Source organism: Macaca fascicularis, chromosome 8 (genome assembly GCF_037993035.2).
Source record: "Macaca fascicularis isolate 582-1 chromosome 8, T2T-MFA8v1.1".
In the NCBI taxonomy this organism is placed as follows: Eukaryota; Metazoa; Chordata; class Mammalia; order Primates; family Cercopithecidae; genus Macaca; species Macaca fascicularis.
Window position 1 is genome coordinate 83,543,210 of NC_088382.1, and position 18,731 is coordinate 83,561,940.

General features: G+C 38.3%; 1 protein-coding gene across 50 annotated transcripts in view; it reads right to left on the reverse strand.

Annotated features, from left to right (window-relative positions):
- Positions 1–18,731, reverse strand: part of STAU2 (staufen double-stranded RNA binding protein 2) — a 332,499-nt gene that overhangs the window by 300,093 nt on the left and 13,675 nt on the right. The gene's annotated exons all lie outside the window — the stretch shown is intronic.

The window sequence follows — 18,731 nt, forward strand, 5'->3', positions numbered from 1 at the left end:
GTGGTGGCTCATGTTTGGAATCCCAGCACTTTGGGAGGTCAAGGCGGGCAGATCACCTGAGGCCAGGAGTTCCAGACCAGCCTGGCCAACATGGTGAAACCCTGTCTCTACAAAAATACACAAATTAGCCAGGCATGATGGCGGGTACCTGTAATCCCAGCTACTCGGGAGGCTGAGGCGGGAGAATCACTTGAACCTGTGAGGTAGCTGGTGGCTGCAGTGAGCCAAGATCGCACCACTGCACTCCACCCTGAGCAACACAGCCAGACTCCGTCTCAAAAGAAAAAAAAAAAAAAAACATGAAGACCAACTGTTAACATTCATAAAATAAAAAGATAATATAAATAATTTTTTTAAAAGCCAATAGGAAAAAAGGACAAAGGTACACACAATTAATTCACATAATTTCTTGAGTAAACATACCTGTTCAAAAGAATGTTAAAAAGCCTGGCCAACATGGTGAAACCCTGTCTCTATGAAAAATAAAAAAATCAGCCAGGCATGGTGGCGCATGCCTATAGTCCCAGCTACTTGGGAGGCTGAGGCACCAGAATTGCTTGAACCTAGGAGGTGGAAGTTGCAGTGAACCAAGATGGCAACACTACACTCCAGCCTGGGCAACAGAGTGAGACTGTCTAAAAAAAAAAAAAAAAGAAAGAAAAATTCAAATTCCAATGATATATAATTTTCCCCTATTAAGACGGATAAAAGTTTTTTTTTTAAATAATCATTTAAGTATTAACAAGTATGTGGGGAAAATGTGTGCGAATTCTGTTGGTGCAAATACAAATTAGTACAAAATTTCTGATACGCAACACTGATTAAAGTTTCAATTGTACCTATCTTTAAAACAGCAATTATTAATCTGAGGATTCATACTACAGGAAGATGTTTGCAATGATAATCTGGAAAACAAGACTACAACAGCAAAAACTATAAATAAGATAAATATTAATATTTACCAAAAATTGATTAAATAAACTACACGAATTATGCAGCTTTGAAAAGAGAAAGAGGTACAGTGCTTATGAACCGACATGGGAAAACTCTGCAAACGTGAATGACGAAAGTTACAGCAGCTTACTGTCTGATCGTATATTTATCTTTTTTTTTTTATTTTTATTTTTTTTTGAGACAGAGTCTCGCTCTGTCGCCGAGGCTAAAGTGCAGTGGTGCGGAGCGATCTCGGCTCGCAGCAAGCTCCGCCTCCCAAGCTCAAGCGATTCTCCTGCCTCAGCCTCCCAAGTAGCTAGGATTACAGGCATGCGCCACCACGCCCGGCCTTTTTTTTTTTTTTGAGACGGAGTCTTGCTCAGTTGCCCAGGGTGGAGTGCAGTAGCACAATCTCGGCTCACTGCAAGCTCTGCCTCCTGGGTTCAAGCCATTCTCCTGCCTCAGCCTCCCAAGTAGCTGGGACTACAGGCGCCCGCCACCACGCCCGGCTAATATTTTGTATTTTTAGTAGAGACGGGGTTTCTCCATGTTGGTCAGGCAGGTCTCAAACTCCCGACCTGAGGTGACCCACCCGCCTCGGCCTCCCAAAGTGCTGGAATTACAGGCGTGAGCCACCACGCCCGGCCAGAGTAAGTTCTTTCTAGTCTTGACAGTACCACCATTGTCCTGAAAAACAGAAAAATAATGCTCAAGGATCTGATTCAAAGTAGGCCGTGTTGTGCCTCCATCTCTGACTTTTCGAATGAAGCGATCTAGAGATTTCAACAGGACAAAAACATAGTGTGTCCTTAACAGTATTTAGTTTGGTCAGTCTTCTTAACTTCAGTCATTCTAAATATGTGTATAAGGATATCTCATGATTTTAATTTGCATCTCCCCAATGAATACTGTTAATTAACTTTTTTTCATTTGCTTATATGCCATCTGTATCTCCTGTGGTGAAGTGTCTAAATATTTACTTCTTTTTTTTCTTATTGCTGAATTTGAAGAGTTCTTTATACATCCTACATACAAGTTATTGATTAGACATATGCTTGGTAAAGATTTTCTTCCAGGCCAGGCGCGGTGGCTCACGCCTGTAATCCCAGCACTTTGGGAGGCGGACACAGATGGATCATTTCAGGGCAGGAGTTCAAAATCAGTCTGGGCAACATGGTGAAACCCCGTCTCTTATTAAAAATACAAAAATTAGCTGGGCATGGTAGTGTGTGCCTGTGATACCACCTACTCAGGAGGCTGAGGCACAAGAATCGCTTGAGCCCAAGAGGTAAGGGGCTGCAGTGAGCCGAGATGGTGCCACTGCAATCCAGCCTGGGGAACACAGCATGACTCTGTCTCCAAAAAAATAAAGTAGTAGGAAAAAGATGAATTGCTAACAATGTTGGAGCAAATGGACAGTCACCTTGGAAAATAATAAAGGGGAATCACTAGGAAAAAAATAAAAATTTTTTTCCCAAACTGTGGCTTCTCTATTCTCTTGCCCGTGTCTTTTAAAGAGCAGATTTTAATTTTAATAAAGTCTAATTTATCAATTTTTATAGTTTGCACTTTTAATGCATATCTAAGAAATTATTACCTGAGGTCTAAAAATTTTTTTCTCCTGTTTTTTTCCATGAACATTATAGTTTTAGGTTTTACATTTAAGTTCAGAAGCCATTTTGAGTTAGTTTTTATACACAGTACAAGGTATGAATCCATTTTTCATATATCAATATCCAATTGTTTCCCATTGTGGAAAAAGCTACGTTTCTCCCACTACATTGTCTTTATGCCTTTGTCAAAATTATCAGTTATCTACATATATCTGAGTTTATTTCTGGACTACCAATTCTGTTTTCACTTTTTTTTTTTTTTTTTGAGACGGAGTCTCGCTCTGTCGCCCAGGCTGGAGTGCAGTGGCATAATCTTGGTTCACTGCAACCTCTGCCTCCTGGGTTCAAGCGATTCTCCCGCCTATTTACCTATTTTTATGCCAAACTATTTTTACTACAGCTTTATAATTCTTGAAATTAGGTAGTGTTGGCTCCCTCACTGTTCTTTTTCACAGTTGTTTAAAGTTCTTTAAATTTCCATACGAATTTTAGAATCATCTTGTGCATTTCTATAAAAAAGCCTGCAAAGATTGTAATATGTTTCTTAAATCTACTGAGTAATTTGGTGAAAATCAACATTTTAACAAAGTTGAGTCTTCCAACTCAACTTTGGAACAGGATATACAGCCACTTCTCATTATTGATATAATATGTCAATGACTATTATGTGAATTAGCAATTATTGAACCATTGCTCCCAGGAGAACTAAAGTATTAGGTTCTTGCAAGCTTCTGGTCACATTTTTGTGAACTGATCATATGTCATGTTTTATGTGTTTCTGTTTAAAGACTTCTCGTTTAATATGTATTACTAATATATGTTGTTATTCATTAACGTTGAACTCACGTCCAACAGTACTGTTTAACTCTTGCCTAAATAAAGCTTATCTAATACACATATTTTCTCTGTAAGGCGTATCAGAGCATCCTTGTACTTAGAAACACTATATGGCACTTAAACATTACATTTTAAACATAATTTTAAACATCAAAATAACCACCTTTGTAAACATCAAAATAACCAACAAAAAGCACAAACATGCAAAAAATACAGCACTAAATAAACCAAGAAAGGGCTATTTGCTTACAGTATGAAACTAAAATAAGAAAGCAGAGCACTGTCTTGTTCAATCCCATCTGGGTATGTGTGCACTGGGTGATTCAAAATGTTTTGCCCCTGCAGGTGTCTGAGAATGACCACAAAAGCACTGCAAGTATTGGTTTTGGGGTTACAAATAAAAATTAGTAAGCCAATTCCCAGGTAAGGAATCCATGAATAATGAGAATCAACTGTATCTTATTTAGGTATCCTTTAATTTCTTGCAGCAGTATTTTGTAGTTCTCATTTTCTTTAACATATTTTGTTAGACTTATCCCTAAGTAGTTCATATTTTTGATGCTTTTGAAAATGCTACTCTTTTATTTCATTTACGATTGTTCTCTGCTAAGGTACAGAAACACAATTGGTTTTTGCATAGTGCTCTTCTATCCTGCAACTCTGCTATACTAATCCATTAGTTCTTGTAGGATTCCACCAGATTTTCTACGTAGACAGTCAGGTCATCTGTGAATAAGGACAGTTTTATTAATTTATTTCCAATCTGAATACCATGTATTTCCTTCTCTTGCATGATGCTATGGGCTAGAACCTCCATGGCAACGTCAAATGGAACTGGTTAAAGTGGACATCCTGTCTTCTTTTTTAAAAAAAAGTGTCCAGTTTTGGCCCAGCGCGGTGGCTCACGCCTGTAATCCCAGTACTTTGGAAGGCCAAGACGGATGGATCACGAGGTCTGGAGATCGAGACCATCCTGGCTAACCCAGTGAAACCCCATCTCTACTAAAAAATACAAAAAAAATTAGCCGGGCGTAGTAGCGGTTGCCTGTAGTCCCAGTTACTCGGGAGGCTGAGGCAGAAGAATGGCGTGAACCCAGGAGGCAGGGCTTTCAGTGAGTCAAGATAGCGCCACTCCAGCCTGGGCGACAGAGCGAGACTCCTGTCTCAAAAAAAACAAAAAGTGTCCAGTTTTTCACCAGTAAGTACAAGGTCAGCTAATAAGGTTTTTCACAGAAACACATTAGCAGACTGGGAAAGTTCACTTCCACTCCTAGTTTGGCGAAAGTCTTTAAGATACTGAATACTGGATTTTATCAAACGATTTTTCTGTATCTATGGAGATCATGTGATTTTTGCTTTCTAGTCCGTTAATATGGTGAATTACACTACTGATTTTTTTGAACATTAAACCAACCCCACATTCCTGGGATAAACCCCACATCGTCATGACATATTATCCTTTTAATAAACTGTTGAATTAGATTTAATAAACTGTTGAATTAGATTTTAATAAACTGTTGAAACTTTGTTTAGATTTTTGCAATTATATTTATGAGACATACTGGTCTGTAATTTCCTTAAAATGTATTTGTCTGATTCTGGTATCCCAGTAATGCTGGCATCATGAGCCTTGTAAAAAATTCCTTCCACTTCAGTATTTTTAAAAGCATATAAAATTGATATTATTTTTCCTTAACTGGTATAATTCACCAGTGAAACTATCCGGACCTAGAGTTTTCTTTGTAAGTAGACTTTTACTACAATTTTTATTTCTTTAACACATAAAAAGCTACTCAGGGCCAGGCATGAGAGCTCATGTCTGTAATCCTACCACTTCAGGCCAAGGCAGGAGGATCACTTGAGCCCAGGAGTTGGAGACCAGTCAGTGCAACATGGTGAAACCTTATCTCTACAAAAATTAAAAATAAAAAAATTAGCCAGGCATGGTAGCATGTGCCTGATATCCCAGCTAGGAGGCTGAAGTAGGAAGATCACTTGAGGTCAAGGCCACAGTGAGCTATCATTGGACCATTGCTCTCCAGCCTGGGCAAAAGTGAGACCCTGTCTCAGAAAGAAAGAAAAAAAAAAGCTATTCACGTTATCCATTTTCTTCTTCTTCCTTTGGGATTAATTTGCTCTTCTTTTTCTACTCTCTTAAGATGGAAGCTGAATTCATTTGAGTTATTTGAGTTCATTCTTCTTTCAAAATATATACATTTGATGCTATAAATTTCTCCCTAAATACTGTTTTAGTAATATATTCTAATGTTGTATTGCTGTTGTCATTTAGTGTAAAATACTTTCTTTTTTTTTTTTTTTTTTTTTGAGACAGAGTCTCGCTCTGTCGCCTGGGCTGGATGGAGTGCAGTGGCCGGATCTCAGCTCACTGCAAGCTCCGCCTCCCAGGTTTATGCCATTCTCCTGTCTCAGCCTCCCGAGTAGCTGGGACTACAGGCGCCCGCCACCTCGCCTGGCTAGCTTTTTGTATTTTTTAGTAGAGACGGGGTTTCACCGTTAGCCAGGATGGTCTCGATCTCCTGACCTCATGATCCGCCCGTCTCGGCCTCCCAAAGTGCTGGGATTACAGGCTTGAGCCACCGCGCCCGGCCGTAAAATACTTTCTAATTTACTTTTCCTTCTTTCTAAATCACAGATTACTTGTATTTTTTAATTTCCAAATATTTGGAGATTTCCCAAGAATCTTTCTGTTAATGATTCCTAATTCCACTGTAATCAGATAAAATGTTTTAATCACTTGAATCCTTCTGAATTCATTTAAGACTGTTTCATGGCCAGGCACCGTGGCTCACACATGTAATCCTAGGAGTTTGGGAGGCAGAGGCAGGAGGATCACCTGAACCCAGGAGTTCTAGACCAGTCTGGGAAACACAGTAAGATCCCAACACTATAAAAAAAAAAAAAGAATATTAGCTGGGTGTGGCGGCACACATCTATAGTCTTAGATACTTGGGGAGCTGAAATGGGAGGGCTGTTTGAGTCCAGGAGGTCAAGGCTGCAGCGAGCCACGGTGGTACCACTTCACTACAGTGTGAACAAAGCAAAACCCCACCTCCAAAAAAAAAAAAAAAAAAGGTGCTCTATGGCCCAAACTATGGTTTATCATTGTAAATGTTTTGTATAAACTTGTGAACAAATGTGTATTCTACTCTTTTTAGGTAGAGTGTTCTATAAATGCAATCAGGTCAGGTTGGTTAACAATTATTCAAGTCTACTATATTTCTGATGATTTTCTGTCCATTTGTATCAATTATTGACAGGGGTTACTAAAATCTCCAATTATGACTGGATTTCGCAATTTCTCCTTGCATTTCTATTCGTTTTTGTTTCATGTGTTTTGAAGCTTTGTTATTAGGTGCATAAACATGTAACATCATTATGTCCTCTTAACTGACCTCTTTACCATTATAAATGAAAATGACCTTCTTTATCCCTGGAAATATTCCTTGCTCTGAAATATACTTTGATATTAATATAGCCACTCCAAGTTGCTTTTGACTAGGTTACCATATTATGTCTTTTCCCATTCTTTTACTTTTAACCTATTTATGTTTATAAACTATTTCTTGTAGGCAAGCATATAGTTGGATCTTGCTTTTATATCCAATCTGACAAATTCAGTCTTTGGAGTGTTTAGATGATTTACATTTAGTTTGATTATTCATATGGTTAGGTTTGATTCTATCATCTTGCTATTTATATTTTTTATATTTATTATATATTTGATGTTTGTTCCTTTTTTCTTCTTTTTTGACCTTTGTTGAATTATTTTGTGTGACTCCATTTTATCTTGTTTTTATTAGCTTATTATTGTAACTCTCTTTTATTGGCTTATTATTGTAACTCTCTATTTTGCTATTTTAGGGGCTAGAGTTTATAGTATACATTTTTAACTTACCACAGTCTACCTTCCAGTGATACTATCACCTCACACAGAGCAAAAGAATCTTATAACAGTATACCTCCATTTCTCCCTCCCTGCCTTTTAGCTATTGTTATCATGCATTTTACTTTTAGGTAAGTTATAAACCCCATAACAGCTTGTTAATATTTTTGCTTTAAACAGTCAGTTATCTTTTAAGGAGATTTAACTAATAAGAAAAAAAAATGATGTATTTACCCAAGTAGTTACCATTTCCAGTGTTCTTTCTTTCATGTAACTCCATATTTGTATCTGGTATCACTTTCCTGCTGTCTGAAGGATTGCTTTTAAATTTTCTTCCAGAGGGGAAATGTTAGCAATAAATTATTTCAACTTCTGTGTTGTAAACATCTTTATCTCATCTTTGCTTTAGAAACATATTTTTGTCAGATATAGAATTATGGATTGGCATTTTTCATCTTTCAGTATTTTAAAGATGCTTTCCCCAGTTTTTTGGCTTATATCATTTCTGATAAATCTATTAAGATAATCATCTTTATCGTTCTTCCTCTACACACAAAATGACCATACCTCTTTCTCTGACTGCTTTTGAGATTTTCTCTTTATCATTTGCTTTCAACAATTTGATTATAAAGTACAGTAAGTCCTCACTTAACATCACCAATAGGTTCTTGGAACCTGCAACTTCAAGTGAAACAAAGTAGAACAGAACCAATTTTACCATGGTCCAATCGATATAAACAAGGGTTAAGTTCCTACAGTGTATTTCTAGTTACAAAAACATCACCAAACTTCTAAATAAATACCAAAACACTTCTAATATTAAACAGTGAAATAAATGTGAGCTACACATACACTTAAGAAAGATTAATAAAAACAACTAAGATAATTATTTACCCAATTTTTCTAGTTCAGGGTCACAGGTGGTCAGAGCATATCCTAGCTGTTCAGGGGACAAGGCAGAAACCAGCCTTAGAGAGGATGCTATTCCATACTAGAGTGCACGCGCACGCACGCGCGCACACACACACACACACACACACACACCAACTCACTCACTCATACTGGAACAATCTAGAGAAGCCAATTAACCTAATGTGCACATCTTTGGCAATCGAGAGAAGCCAATTAACCTAATGCTCACATCTACCTAATGTGGGAGGAAACTGAAGTCCCAAAGAAAACCCATGCAGACATGGGAAGAACATGCAAACATCACACCAGTCATGGCCCCAGCCAGGAATCAATTCTTTTTCTCTCATCAACATCATGACAAAATGATGTTGAAAGTAACATTATTTGAGGACCTGCTATACCTTGGTGTAGTTTTATGTTTCTTATACTTGAAACTCATTTAATTTATCTGTAAATCTAAAACATTTTTGGCCATTATTTCTTAAAATATATTCTTCTGTGTATTACTTCCTTTGAGAACCATAATTATTCATCTGTTTGGCTGTTTGAGTGTCCCACAGCTCACTGACTTTTTATTCTTTTTTCTCTATGCTTCATTCTGGATGGTTTCTATTGTTCTGCCTTCAAGTTCATTCGTAATTTTTTCTGCAATGTCTAATTTACCATTAATCTCACACCGTATATTTTTCATCTCAGTTGTAGTTTTCATCGTTGTAAGTTTGATATGGGTCTTTTTGTCTCTTCTATATCTCTAACTTTTTGAATATATGGAATACAGTTATAATGTTTTAATGCCCTCTGCTAATTCTATCATCTGTGTCAGTTCTGTGTCAATTTTGATTGATGATTCTCATAATTATGGGTCATATTTCATGCTTCTTTGCATACATGGTAATCTTTCACTGAATGACATACCCTGTTAATTTTACCTTGCTATATAACTCCTATAAATCTTTTTGGACTTTGTCCAGGGATACAGTTGAGTAATTTGGAAATAGTTTGTTCAAGTCTTGTTTTTATAATTTACTAGTTTGCTCCAGAGCAGCAACATCTTCTCAACTCAGAGTCTGCCAGGCTCCACAATTCAGTTTCTACTTTCTATGTCACATGCTGGAAAATCTCTCACTGCAGTAGGCCTGGGGCAATTGTAGGACTCACCTTGTTTGTTTCTTCTCTCTCAAGAATCACTGACCTGAATGTCTTAATCGTTGTTTCTACATATTTTGGTTTTTTTGGAGAAGAGGGGTAGGATTGTTTCAAGAGGACAGTAAACACGATCCTTGTTACACCACATGGACCAGATGCAAAAGTCCCCATCTGTCCTTGTATATTTAATCTATCTGTGTCTATTTCAAATGAGTTTCTTGTAAACATCGTAAATATACGTCCCTGACTTACGATGGTTCACCATATGATTCAACTTTACCATAGTGACAAAGTGATACGCACTCAGTAGAAACCATACTGAAGTACCTATACAAGCATTCTATTTTTCACTTTCAGTATCACATTCAATAAATTATGACATATTTAACACTTTATTATAAAATAGGCTGTATGTTAGATGATTTTACCCAACTGTAGGCTAACTTAAGTGTTCTGAGCACATTTAAGGTAGGCCTGGCTAAGCTATGATGTTCAGTAGGTTGTGTGTGTGTGCATATATATATATGTATATATATATTTTTTGAGATAAGGTCCCACTCTGTCACCCAGACTAGAATGCAGTGAAGACATATAACTCACTGCAGCCTTGACCTCCTGGGCTCAAACAACCCTCCCACCTCAGCCTCCCGAGTAGCTAGGACTACAGGTGCACACCACCACATCCAGCTTATTTTTGTATTTTTTGTAGAAACGGGTTTTCACCATGTTGTCCAGGCAGGTCTTGAACTCCTAGGTCCAAATGATCTGCCAGCCTTGGCCTCCCAAAGTGCTGGGATACAGGCATGAGTCACCATGCCCAGTTAATTATGTGTATGAAATACATTTTTTACTTTCAATATTTTCAACTTACAATGGGTTTATCAGGACTTAACACCATCATAAGTCAAGGAGCATCTGTACTTGAGTCTTGCTTTTCTATAGAATCTGACAATCTTTGCCTTTTAAATTGAGCATTTAAGTCATTTACATTTATTATAATTATCAATATTACTAGATTTACATCTACTGTTTTGCTAATTTTTTGTCCTGTTATGTGTTCCTTTCTTCATCTTTATCTATCTTCTTTTAGACTGATTATTTTTTAGTATCCATTTTACATCCTACATAGGCTTACTATTTTAATTTTGTCATATAGGAATTGTTGTAAAACATACACAGCCTACCTTCAAATATCATACCACTTCATGTATGATACAAGCACCTAAAAATTCTGTACTTCCCTACCCCTTACCCCATTCTTTATGCTACTGACATCAATTAATTTCTATGTATAAGCCCTCAAGGCATTGTTAGTATTTCTGTTTTAGTCAATTATCTTTTTAAAAGTCAAAAATGGGCCAGGTGTGGTGGCTCACACCTGTAATCCCAACACTTTGGGAGGCCAAGGTGGGCGGATCACTTGAGGTCAGGAGTTCAAGACCAGCCTGGCCAACACGGTGAAACCCCATCTCTACTAAAAATATAAAAATTAACCAACCATGGTGGGCTCATGCCTGTAATCCCAGCACTTTGGGAGGTCGAGGCAGGCAAATCACTTGAGTCCAGGAGTTGGGAGACCAACCTGAGCAACATGCCAAAACCCCTTCTCAACAAAATACACAAAAATTAGCTGAGTATAGTGGTGCATGTCTGTAGTCCCGGCTACTTGAGAGGCTGAGGTGGGAAGACTGCTTCACCCTGGGAGGTCAAAGCTGCAGTGAGCCATGATTGTGCCACTGCACTCCAGCCTGGGAGACAGAGCAAGACCTGTCTCAACAACAACAAAATTTTTATTTCAATACCACCAATTTTCAGCTATTTGATTATGATGTGCTTGGTCGGTTTTCTTTTTTTTTTTTTTTTTTTTTTTTTAATATTCCTTCTACTTTAGGTTGACTTCTTACCATCATCTACAGGTTTATAGTTTCCACTAAACAGAGAACAGGGGTTCAAAGTCATTATTTCTTAATGTCATTCGCAGCAACCTGGATGGAACTGGGGACTTACTCTAACTGAAGTAACTCTGGAATGGAAAACCAAACATCATACGTTCTCACTCATAAGTGGGAGCTAAGCTTGTGAGGATGTAAAGGTGTAAGAATGATACAGTGGACTTTGGGGACTTGGGGAAAGGGTGGAAGTGGTATGAGGTAGAAAAGACTACACACTGAGTACAGTGTACACTGCTTGGCTGATGGGTGCACCAAAGTCTCAGAAATCACCACTAAAGAACTTATTCATGTAACCAAACACCACCTATTTCCCAAAAACCTGTTGAAATAAAATAAAGTCATTATTTCTTATAATATTTTCTGTTGCCCCTCCCTTCTCCTAGGATTCTAATTACACATGTCTTAAACCACTCGATATTTCCCACAGCTCACTGATGCTCTGTTTTTTTCTTTAGTCCTTCCACCCTGTGCTTCATTTTGGATAGTCACTATTGTTATCTATTCAAGCCCACTGATGTGTGTCTTACCTGCTATTAATCCCATCCAATATATATTTTATTTCAGATATTGCATTCTTCATCTCTATTTTTATATCTTCTATGTATTTCTACATCATCTTTCTGTTTTCCCCTCGCTTCTTAAACATTTAGAGCACATTAGCAGCAACTCTTTCTATATCTTTGTCTGCTAAATCAATCATCTTTATCATTTCTGGGTCTCTATTCAGGAAATGTTTAAATCCTGGCTATGGGTCATATTTTCATTCTTCTTTGTAAGCATTTTAATATTTTATTGAGGTAAAATTGATATAATATCTAATTAATCTATTTAAAGTGAACATTTGGCTGGGCACGGTGGCTCACTCCTGTAATCCCAGCACTTTGGGAGGCCGAGGCGGGTGGATCACTTGAAGTCAGGAATTCAAGATCAGCCTGGCCAACATGGTGAAACCTCGTCTCTACTAAAAACATGAAAATTAGCTGGGCGTGGCAGCAGCTGCCTGTAATCCCACCTACTGGGGAGGCTGAGGCAGGAGAATCCCTTGAACACAGGAGGTGGAGGTTGCAGTTAGCTGAGATCACGCCACTGCACTCCAGACTGAGCAACAGAGGGAGACTCCGTCTCAAAAAAATAAATAAATAAATAATAAAGTGAACATTCCTGTGGTACTCAGTCCATTCACAGTGTTGTACAACTACCACCTATACCTAGTTCCAAAACACTGTTATCACCCCAAAAGGGAATTCAGTATCTATTACACAGTTGCTTCTCATTCACCCTTAACCCCAGGCCCTGGCAAGCAACAATCTGCATTCTGTCTCACAGATTACCTATGGTGAATATTTCACACAAATGGAATCATACAATAAGTGACCATTTGTGTGTCTTCTTTCACTTAATATGTTTTCTAGGTCCATCTGCATCATAGCACGTATCTGTACTTCATTTCTTTATTGCTAGACAATACTTTATGGAATGTAGACTACTACAATTTGTTTACTCATTCATACACTGATGGACATTTGGGTTGTTTCCACCATTTAGCTAGTGTAAATAGTGCTGCTATGAACATGTGTGGTCATGTATTTGTTTGAGTACCTGCTTTCAATTATTTAGGGTATATACCTATGAGTGGAATTGTTGGGTCATACGACAAGTCTATGTGTTCCTTTGAGGAACTGTCAAACTCTTTTCCCCACGGAGGCTGAACCATTTAACATTCCCACCAGCAACATACAAGGGCTCTAGTTCCTCCACATCATCCTCAAAACTAGTTACTGCCGGTCTTTTGATTCTGGCCATCCTAGTAGGTGTGAAGTGGTATCTCACTGTGGTTTTCGTTTGCATCTCCTTGATCACTAATGATGTTGAGCATTAATGATGTGTTTATCTTCTTAGAGTAACTGTCTATTCCAAGTCCTTTGCCCATTTTTTAGGTGAGCTTTTTGTTGTTGTTGAGTTGTAAGTTTTCATTCTTGTATTTGGCCATTGGTCCATTATAAGTTAATTTTTATACATGGCATGAAGTAGGGTTCCAACTTTATTGTTTTGCATGTGCATTTCCAGGGGCCCCCAAACCATTTGTTGAAGAGATTATTCTTTCCCCACTGAATCATCTCGGCATGTTTGTTAAAAATCACTTGCCTACAGATATATTAATTCTGGACTCTCAATTTTATTCTATCGTCTATACATCTATCCTTATGCCAGTACCACACTATTTTGATTATTGTAGCTTTGCAGTAAGTTTCATAATTGGGAAATATAAGTCCTCTGGCTTTATTCTTCTTTTTCAAGACTGTTTTGGCTATTTGGATCTGTTGCAATTCCATATGAATATGAGAATCAGCTTTCCAACTTTTGCAAAAAAAAAAAAAAAAAAAAAAGGCCAATGGAATTTTGATAGAGATTGCATTGAACCTGGAGATTGCTTTGGACAGTACTGCCATCCTAATGGCAATGTAAAGTCTTCCAATTCGTGAACACAAAACGTCTTTGCACTTATTTAGGTCTTCTTTATTTCAACATGTTTTGTAGTTTTCAGTGCACAAGTCTTTCGTAAGCAAGTCGACTCCTTTAGGCTTTTGGATGTTACTATAAATGCAATCTTTTTAAATTTCTTTTTGGATTGTTCATTGCCAGTATACAGAAACACAAATTTTGTGTGTGCATTATATTGTACCTACAACTTTGCTCAAGTTATTTATTAGCTTTAGCAGAGGTTTTTCTGGATTCTTTGGGATTTCTATATACAGGACTATGTCATCTGCAAATAGAGACAGTTTTATTTCTTCCTTCCAAATCTGTATGTCTTTGTTTCCTTTTCTTGTCACACTGCTCTGGCTGTAACTTCCACTGTAATTTGAATAACTGTGGTGAGAATGGGTATCCATGCCTTGTTCCTGATCATAAGGGCAAAGATTTCAGTCTTTTACTATTGAGTTGGGTATTAGCTGTGGGTTTTTTCATAAATGCTGAATGTTGAGGAAATGTTAAAAAAAAAAAAAAAAAAGTTCCCTACTATTCCTAATTTTGAGCATTTCTATCACGAACAGCTGCTGTATTTTGTCAAGTGCCTTCCGTATCAATTGAAACATGTGGGGGTTTTCCCCCCTTCGATCTATTAATGTGTTGTACTATACCACCCTTACATTCCTGGGAATAAGTCCCACCAGGCCATGGTGCATATTCCTTTAAATATGCTGCTGGATTCAGTTTGCTAGTATTTTGTTGAAGATTTTTGCATCTGTATTAATAAGGAATATTGGCTTGTAATTTTCTCATTATGTCTTTGTTTGGCTTTGGTATCAGGGTAATAATACTGGCCTCAAAGAGTGAGTTAGGAAGTATTCTTATTCTCTCCTCTCCAATTTTTTGGAAGAGTATGAGAGGGATTCTCATACTCTTCAAATATTTAAATATTTGGTAGAATCCACCAGAGAAGCCATATGGTACTGGACTTTTGATTGGGAGTTTTTGTTTTGTTTTGAGATAGGGTCTCACTCTATCACCCAGGTTGGAGTGCAATGGCATAATCATGGATCACTGCAGTCTCAACCTCCCAGGCTCAAGTAATCTTAGTTTGGAAGGTTTTTAAACTAATTCAATCTGTTCACTTGTAAGTCTGTTATATTTTCTATTTCTTCTTCTGAGTCAGCTTTAGTAATTTATATTTCTAAAATGTGTCCATTTCACATTTCTAAATTTCTTAAAATGTGTCCATTTCATGTAGGTTATCTAATCTGTGGCATAAAATTGCTCATAGTATTCTCTTTAATCCTTTTTGTTTCTTTAAGGTCAGTAGTAATGTCCCCGTACTCACGTCTAGTTTTAGTTATACCTCTCTGCACTTTTTCTTTGTCAGTCTAGCGAAAGGTTTGTCAGTTTCATTGATCTTTTAAAGAAACAAACTTCTGGTTTCACTAATTCTCTATATTATTTTCCTATTCTCTATTTCATTTATCTCCACTCTAATCTTTATTTACTTCCTTTTTTCTGGTAGCTTTGCATTTTCTGGTTTCTTTAAGATGTAAAGTACGGTTATTTATTTGAGATATTTCTTATTATTTTATGTAGATGTTTATTGCTAATAATTTCCCTCTCAGGACTGTTTTCACTGCATCATTTAAATCACATATATTGTTTCCATTTTAGTTTACCTCTAAGTATTCTCTAATTTTCATATATTTGTAAATTTCCATATATTTGTAAATTTTCCAGTATTCCTTCTGTTAATCATTACTAACTTCATTCCACTGTGACTGGAGAAGATGCATAGCATGATTTCAATCTTTTTAAATTTACTGAAACTTGTTTTGTGGTCTAATACAGCCCGGAGAATGTTTCATGTACACTTTAAAAGAATACATATTTTGGCAGGATACAAGTGGCTCACGCCTATAATCCCCGCACTTTGGAAGGCCGGAGGCAGGTGAATCTCCTGAGATCAGGAGTCTGAGACTAGCCTGGCCAACACGGCAAAACCCTGCCTCTACTAAAAATACAAAAATAGCCGAGTGTGGTGGTGGACACCTGTAATTCTAGCTACTCAGGAAGCTGAGGCAGGGGAATCACTTGAACCCCAGAGGCGGAGGTTGCAGTGAGTCAAGATGAAGACATTGCACTCCAGCCTGGGCAACAGAGTGAGACTCCGTCTCCCAAAAAAATAAAGACAAAAAAAAAAAAAAAAAGAATATATATTTTGCTGTTGCTGAATATTCCGTGTATGTCTGTTAGGTCTAGCTGATTTATACTGCTGTTCAAGTCCTCTAGTTCCTTACTGATATTCTGTCTAGATGTTCTATCCATTGCTAATGTCGAAGCAAGCATTTTGTGACTGAATAACAGAAACTAAATTTTACATTGTTGGGTTCTGAATTTTGTTGTATTCTTCTAAATAGTGTTTCAGTGCAATTAAGTTACTTGGAATCATTTGGAACCTTCTGAGGACTCTTCCCAGTGCCCTACGTATTCTACGACATCCAACAGGAACATGACTATTTGAAGCCTCATGTGAACTCTAGAAATTGTTTTTCTTAGTGCTTTCCAGAAGTGCTATATTTTTCTCTGGCCTCAGGTAGGGCCTGTCAAGCATCTACAAAATCAGAACTCAGCAAAAGACTCCAGGAGAACCCTCTGGAGATCTCCAAAATGCATGCTCACTTGTTCATGCTCTCTTGTTTTCTAGTGTATGCTTCCCCAGTGCCAATTCCAACCCTCATAGCTCTTTTTTCTCTGGTACTCTGCCCTGCAATTCTAACCACCTTGATCTTCCCAAATTTTTATCTTTGTCTTTTTATCTCAGTAGGACTGCTGGGCTCTGTTTTGGTTCCTCCACACCTTGCACTGCAACCAATAAACTACCTCTAGGCTCTGCAGTAAGCTGTTACAATTGAAGGGCTTTACCCTCACTTGTTCCTATTCTCTCAGGGATCACAGTCTGGTGCTGCCTGTCACCAATGTCTAAAAGCTATTGTTTATATATTTTATAAATTCTCAAGTTATTTAAGGAGAATGAGTACATTTTTGCTACATAACAAATTACCTCCAATTTTGTGGCTTTAAAAATCAAGCACTGGCCAGGTACGGTGACTCACGCCTGTAATCCCAGCACTTTGGGAGGCTGAGGCAGGAGGATCACCTGAGGTCAGGAGTTTGAGACCAGCCTGCCCAACATGGTGAAACCCTATCTCTACTAAAAATACAAAAATTAGCCAGGTGTGGTGGTGCACGTCTGTAGCCCCAGCTACTCAGGAGGCTGAGGCAGGAGGATCACTTGAACCTGGGAGACAAGAGGTTACAGTGAGCTGAGATCGTGTCACTACACTCTAGCCTGGGTGACAGACCAAGACTCCAACTCAAAAAAACTAAAAAAAAATTTTTTTTTTAATTTATTTATTTCACACAGTTTCTGAGGGTTGGTAATCAGGGAACTGCTTAGACGGGTAGTTCTGGCTCAGGATCTCTCATGAGGTTGCAGTCAAGATGTCAGCAGGACAGATGTTTAGGACTGGAAGCCTGACTAAAGCTGGGACATCTGCTTCCAAGAAGGCTCACTCACATGCTGTTGGCCAGAAGCCTCAGTTCCTTGTTGGCTGTTGGCAAAAGGTCTCAGTTTCTCACAGCATGGGCCTCTCCATCGGGCCGTTCACAACATAGCAGCTAACAATTCTCAGAGTAAGTAATCCAAGGCTGGGGGTAGTAAGGGAAGGAGGCGGAGTCATATTTGTTTTATAAATAACCTATCGTGGCCGGGCGCGGTGGCTCACGCCTGTAATCCCAGCACTTTGGGAGGCCGAGGCGGGCGGATCACAAGGTCAGGATATCAAGATCATCCCGGCGAACACGGTGAAACCTCGTTTCTACTAAAAATACAAAAAATTAGCCAGGCGTGGTGGCGGGTGCCTGTAGTCCCAGCTACTCGAGAAGCTGAGGCAGGAGGATGGTGTGAACCCAAGAGGCGAAGCTTGCAGTGAGCCGAGATCGCGCCACTGCACTCCAGCCTGGGCGACAGAGCCAGACTTTGTCTCAAAAAAATAAATAAATAAATAACCTATCCTAAGAAATGATCCATCACTTCTGTCACGTTCTATTGGTTCCACAGATAAACCTCAATGTAATGTGTATGGGGATTACACCGTGGTGTAAATACCAGGATGCAGGGATCATTGGGGGCCATCTTGGAAGCTGGCTACACATAAAATAAATCCAGTTCCCATTATACCAGCATAGGCGAAAGTAGAAGTCTGTCTTACACATTTTAACCTCCTGATGTTTACTATTTTTCTTATCCCCTAACGGTAGGCTATATCCTACGCGACAAGAGATGTGAGCAGATTATAGATCCCCACACCCAGTCTTGGGAAAAAAAGTAACTACTACTAAGTAGCAGCAACTTTTAAGAGGAAAGAATAGAGTTCCTGGTGCTTGTGGCAAGAAGCAGGAGAACCTCGAAGCCAATGTGGGCTTGAGAAAGTGGTTCATTCCCCCAAATACTTTACTCAATTATCTACCTAAATGTCTGCCGTCTGCCCTCCTTTCCCACCAATTTCCAGAGTCAGGCAGCAACAGCCAAGAGCAATATTAATAGTCAAATTAATAGCAGTAGTAACAGGAGCAATGCTAAGCATTTTGCCTTTGTTATCTCAATTACTCCTCACAACAAACCTCTGAGATAGCCATCATTATTCTTTAAACTCTAGACTTGTTTCTTGGTAATCATACTCTGGTCTTACACTATCCAGTGTAATAAAAACTGTCTTTTTTTTTTTTTTTTTGTAACACCTAGCTCCCTCTTGCCCTACAGGGTTCTCCTACTCCTTTGACACAGAAAAATTCTGTCTTGTCCTGCCGTCATCCCTTCCACTTCAGTTAGGCCTTAAAGCTTCCTCTTAGCTTCTATGTTCCCAACATCTACTACCAAACCTCACTAAA